This window comes from Theropithecus gelada, chromosome 2 (genome assembly GCF_003255815.1).
Source record: "Theropithecus gelada isolate Dixy chromosome 2, Tgel_1.0, whole genome shotgun sequence".
Lineage (NCBI taxonomy): Eukaryota > Metazoa > Chordata > Mammalia > Primates > Cercopithecidae > Theropithecus > Theropithecus gelada.
The window spans coordinates 190,874,222-190,880,015 of record NC_037669.1 but is presented as its reverse complement, the minus strand read 5'-3'; the positions used below and the strand labels follow the sequence as shown (position 1 = coordinate 190,880,015).

General features: G+C 47.0%; 1 long non-coding RNA gene across 1 annotated transcript; it reads right to left on the bottom strand.

Moving 5' to 3' along the window:
• Window positions 1-2,409: 2,409 nt before the first annotated feature.
• On the bottom strand, window positions 2,410-4,923 carry LOC112619258. Its single transcript, XR_003118200.1, has 2 exons — window positions 4,285-4,923; window positions 2,410-4,110 (listed from the first exon to the last, which is right to left on the bottom strand). It is a non-coding gene; the product is annotated as an uncharacterized LOC112619258 (long non-coding RNA).
• Window positions 4,924-5,794: the final 871 nt, after the last annotated feature.

Here is a 5,794-nt window from a genome sequence, read left to right as displayed (position 1 = left end):
TTCCTTTCACCTAGGAGCCTGTAAAAGCAAGTTAGTTACTTCCTAGCCACAATGTGGGTACAGGCACTGGGTAAATACAGCCATTCCAAATGGGAGAAATTGGCCAAAACAAAGGTGCTACAGTCCCCATACAAGTCCGAAATCCAGCAGGGCAGTTAAGTCTTAAAACTCCAAAACGATCTCCTTTGACTCTATGTCTCACATCCGGGTCACGCTGATGCAAGAAGTGGGTTCCCATGGTCTTGGGAAGCTCAGCCCCTGTGGCTCTGCAGGGTACAGCCTCCCTCCTGGCTGCTTTCATGGGCTGGTGTTGAGTGTCTGCAGCTCTTCCAGGTACACGGTGCAAGCTGTCAGTGGATCTACCATTCTGGGGTCTGGAGGACAGTGGCCCTCTTCTCACAGCACTAGGTGGTGCCCCAGTTGGCACTCTGTGTGGGCACTCCAACTCCACATTTCCCTTCCACATTGCCCTAGCAGAGGTTCTCCATGAGGGCCCTGTCCCTGCAGCAAACTTCAGCCTGGATATCCAGGCGTTTCCATACATCCTCTGAAATCTAGGCAGAGGTTCCCAAACCTCAATTCTTGACTTCTGTGAACCCACAGGTTGAATATCACATGGAAGCTTCCAAGGCTTGAGGCTGGCACCCTCTGCAGCCATGGCCTGAGCTGTACCTTGGGCCCTTTCAGTCATGGCTGGAGTAGCTGGGATGCAGGGCACCAAGTCCCTAGACTGCACACAGCATGGAGTCCCTGGGCCTGGCCCACAAAACCATTTTTTCCTCCTAGGACTCTGGGCTTGTGATGGGAGGGGCTGCCATGAAGACCTCTGACATGCCCTGGAGACATTTTCCCCATTGTCTTGGAGATTAATATTCGGGTCCTCATAACTTATGCAAATTTCTGCAGCCAGCTTGAATTTCTCCTCAGAAAATAGAATTTTCTTTTCTATTACACTGTCAGGCTGCAAAGTTTCTGAACTTTTATGCTCTGCTTCCCTTATAAAACTGGATGCATTTAATAGCACCTAAGTCACCTCTTGAATGCTTTGTTGCTTAGACATTTCTTCCACCAGATACCCTAAATCATCTCTCTCAAGTTCAAAGTTCCGCAAATCTCTAGGGCAGGAGCAAAATGCCACCAGTCTCTTTGCTAAAACATAACAAGGGTCACCTTTGCTCCAGTTCCCAACAAGTTCCTCATCTCCATCTGAGACCACCTCAGCCTGGACCTTATTGTTCACATCACTATCAGCATTTTTGTCAAAGCCATTCAACAAGTCTCTAGGAAGTTCCAAACTTTCCCACATTTTCCTGTCTTCTTCTGAGCCCTCCAAACTGTTCCAGCCTCTATCTGATAATTCAGTTCCAAAGTTGCTCCCACATTTTTGGGTATCTTTTCAGCAGCACCCCATTCTATTGGTACCAATTTACTGTATTAGTCCATTTTCACGCTGCTGATAAAGACATACCCGAGATTGGGAAGAAAAAGAGGTTTACTGGACTTATACTTCCACATGGCTGGGGAGTCCTCCCAATCACAGTGGAAGGCAAGGAGGAACAAGTCACATCTTACGTAGATGGTGGCAGGCAAGAGAGAGAGCTTGTGCAGGGAAACCATTTTTAAAATCATCAGATCTTGTCATTTACTATCATGGGAAGAGCGCAGGAAAGACCCACACCCACAGTTCAGTCACCTCCCACGGGGTTCCTCTCACGACATGTGGGAATTGTGGGAGTTCCGATTCAAGATGATGTCGGGGTGGGGACACAGCCAAGCCGTATCACCAACACTGCCACACTTCTCACTTCATTACTCAAAACAGTTTCACATATTTTAGAAGGTTTTTTGATTCGGTTGGACTGGGTTTGAGTTTGGTCATGAGGGGATCTCCCATTAGGAATATACAGTGGAATTCCTGAGTGTTAGGGTCATTTGCAATAGTTTCTCACTGTGTAGTTACACCACCAACTTAACAGATTGACTTTTACATTTTGTCAAGTCTAATTTTGTTTTATACTTTTCTAAAGTACTATATCCACAAACTTCCAACATAAATCTATAAAACAAGTTATATTTAGAAAAGTCTAGCTTCTATCCCAATCCTCTCACTCTATTCTCTATCTCCTCCTATGTGATATACCAGTATATTCATATTCCCCCCCAATGATAGCATACTATCAGAATTTTCTTCACCTGGCTTTTTACTCATTAGGCTATATGCTGGCGATCACAACATAGAACACAGAAATATGCCTCATTTCCTTTCAAAGCTGCATGGCACTCCATTATGCGTAGGCATCCTAGCTTATTTACTCTGTTCCCTATTGAAGGGCATTGAGTTATTTCCAGTCTTTTGCTACTACCAATGTTTCTGTAATAAATGGCCTTATGTATATTGATTAATTTTTAAATTTTTGACTGTGTTTTTTTATCTTTTTTTTTTTTTTTGTAGAGATAGGGTCTTGCTATGTTGCCCAGGCTGGTCTTGAGCTCCTGAGCCCAAGTGATTCTCCTGCTTTAGCCTCCCAAAGTGTTAGGATCACAGGCATGAGCGACCACATCCAGCTGAGAGTGTGTCTTCAGGATGGATTCGTAGAAGTGAGATTTCTAGGTCAAAAGGTAAATGTCTATCTAAAATTGCTAGATATTGCTGCTTTGCTCAAGAAACTTACTCTGTTGTGGAAGGAATGATAATGAAGGGGTTGGGAAATGGAGGAAGAAAACAGACCTCCCTGAAGGGCTGACATCATCCTCCTATAGATGAAGGACCCACCTTGACAGGTGGTTTGTTCACACGCAACTGAGAAGATGAGGGTGCTTTTCACCCTCCCAAATCCTCCCCGAAAGGAGGTGGTGCCACTTCCCCACCCTCAACCTGCTGCCATGCTCTGCCTCACCAGCTCCTTAAAAGGAAGGCAGTAGTTAATGTTAAAGCAAAATCAATAAGCCTCATAAACTAAAAAGTGGAAAATAACCTAGCAACTTATTACCATCCCATTTCAGTCAGTTCACTCCCTCAGGAAAGCCAATTGCAATCAGGAGATGGTGCCATGCGACCTGCAGCAGCACGTTTGCAGAGGACAACCCAGGGTTGAATGGGCCACCTCCCTTAGCTGGAAAGATGGCAGGCTACATTTCTCAGCACTGCTTTTTCAGCTTCTGATGACACTGAGGATCTCCTGGAGAGGTCCGTGACAGCAGAGCAAGGAGTTTTGATTTCTGAGTGTTTCTCTGCAGCAAGGGCCTGCCCTGTTGGCCATGGGCACTGTCTGGTAAACTGTAGATCTGCCAGGCTCCTTGATACGCTTGTTCTAGCGAACTGATGGCACTGTCTCTGATGCCTCCACCAGATTTTGCCACTGTCTACCTTGGATTGTCACCCTGCATGGACAGGCCTGGCTTTGCATACAAAGCGATACATTGTGGGGGATTCGTCAGAGTGGTGGAAAAACTGTAGAGAGAAAGGACGCAAACCTTCTGAAAGGTCAGAAGGTTCTGCAGAGCCTCGGGGAAGAATAGCAGAAGGCAGCTGTTCTATAACCTTAAGGCAGAGGGCAAGGAGTCGTACAAGGCAGTGTGGGGGAATTTATCTTAAACAGGCTTGTTTACTTACATTGACCAGGAACTGACCATTGATCATCCATGTGCATCGTGTTCCCTGAAAGGGGAACGATAAATGTTAATTACCTGCAGCTTGTGTTGGCTCCAGGTTTTCGTCATTGTGCCTGCACTGAAGAAAAGCAAAGCAGCTCCAGCTCTCAGGCTGCTCTCCGGACACAAGAGCCAGGCAGTCGCCCAGCTGCTCTTACACCGCATACCTCTGTCTGAGGACTCATTTCATCCGTCGGCCATGGTCTGTGGGACAGACCCAGCAATACATGTCCTGAAGACGGGGGTCCTGTCAGCATCACCTCTGGATCCCCAGGAACCCTGGTGCTGACACCAGGGTTTACCACCAGCTGGTAAAACTAGGGCAGCCTAAAAATGGGAATCCCTTCCAAGGCTTTTGTGAGGATTTACAGACGCAGAGCTGTGGTATGGAGCGCTTCGTAAAGTATCAAGTCAAATACAGATGCTCCTTGACTTAAGGTGGGGTTACATCCACCAGACCTCAGGGCATCTGCCCACCTGAGCCTCCCAAAGTGCTGGGATTACAGGTGTGAGCCGCTGGGGCCGGCCAAGTATTCCCAATCTTATTCACTGAGAGGAAAAGGGCTTCTGTCCTTCCTGTGGAAGATAGCCATAAAGGGGGAAGAAAAAGGATGAGGGGGCTTCTGAAAATACAGGCTCACACCTGTAATCCTGGCTCTTAGGGAGGAGAAGGCGGGAGGATAGCTTGAGCCCAGGAGTTCGAGACCTGCCTGGGCAATACAGCAAGACCCTGTTCTCCACAAAAAGGAAAAAAAAAAAAAAAAAAAAAAAAAAGAAAGAAAAAATAACCAAGCAAGTGTAAGATGGGGTTACATCCCTGTAAACCCATCGTCAACTGAAAATATCATTAAGTCAATCACCATTAACTCGGGGACTGTCTGTGCAGGTATTGTTATTATCAGAGTAAGCACTGGATAAATGTTTAACACATGAGCAAATAAATAGTGGTGTGGACAAAAAAGGATGATGAGAATAAATGTCCCCGAGGCCAGGAGTTGGTGGCTCACGCCTGTACTCTCAGCACTTTGGGAGACTGAGGTGGACAGATCGCTTCAGGTCAGGAGCTCGAGACCAGCCTGGCCAAAATGATGAAACCTCATCTCTACTAAAAATACAAAAATTAGCTGGGCATGGTGGTGCGAGCCTCTAGTCCCAGCTACTCGGGAGGCTGAGGCAGGAGAATCACTTGAACCTGGGAGGTGGAGGTTGCAGTGAGCTGAGATGGCGCCACTGCACTCCAGCTTAGGTGAAAGAGCAAGACTCTGCCTCAAAAAAAAAGAGTAAGTGTCCCGGGAGTTTCAATTAGTAGAAGGCGGTGGCTGGGGCGGGGGGCGGGGGTACTGAAGTAGAGTGATTGGAGGATGGTTGGGTTTGGAAGGATTTGGAGATGTTGGCATATGGGAGTGGGGAACATTTCTAAGAAGGGAAAAATTACATTCGCATTCAGTGTAGCAACAAGCACTGTTTATTTGCAGCAACATTCTGCCCAGAGGGGTCCTCTAAGTAAGTTGTGAGAAACAGTACAAAGGTGACTAAATGATCACTAACACCAATTGTGTCACTTTGTGCTGAGTGACCTCCTTTCATCCTCATGACAGCCTCATAAGAGGGTGTTATCACAACTCAAGTGGTAGATGAGGAATCTGAGGCACAGCAAAGTTCATTAACTTACCTGCAGGAGAGGGAGAGGCAAACCACAGAAGAGCCATTAATGCCCAACTAGGAATTTGAGCAACCACAGTCAGAAGGGAGCCACTGAAGAGACTTGAGCACAGGAGTGACATGGTCATATTGGTGCTTCAGAGAAATGCAATATGGTATAGTAGTTGGGAGTTTGGATTTTGGCACCAGACCACTTGGTTCTTCTAAAATCCCAGTTCTGGCCAGGCACAGTGGCTCACCCCTTTAATCCCAGCACTTTGGGAGGCTGAAGTGGGTAGATCACCTGAGGTTGGGAGTTCGAGGCTAACATGGCAAAACCCTGTCTCTACTAAAAATACAAAAATTAGCCGGGCATGGTGGCAGGCACCTGTAATCTCAGCTACTTGAGGGCTGAGGCAGGAGAATTGCTTGAACCTGGGAGGCGGAGGCTGCAGTGAGGTGAGATCGCACCACTGCATTCCAGCCTGGGTGACAGAGCAAG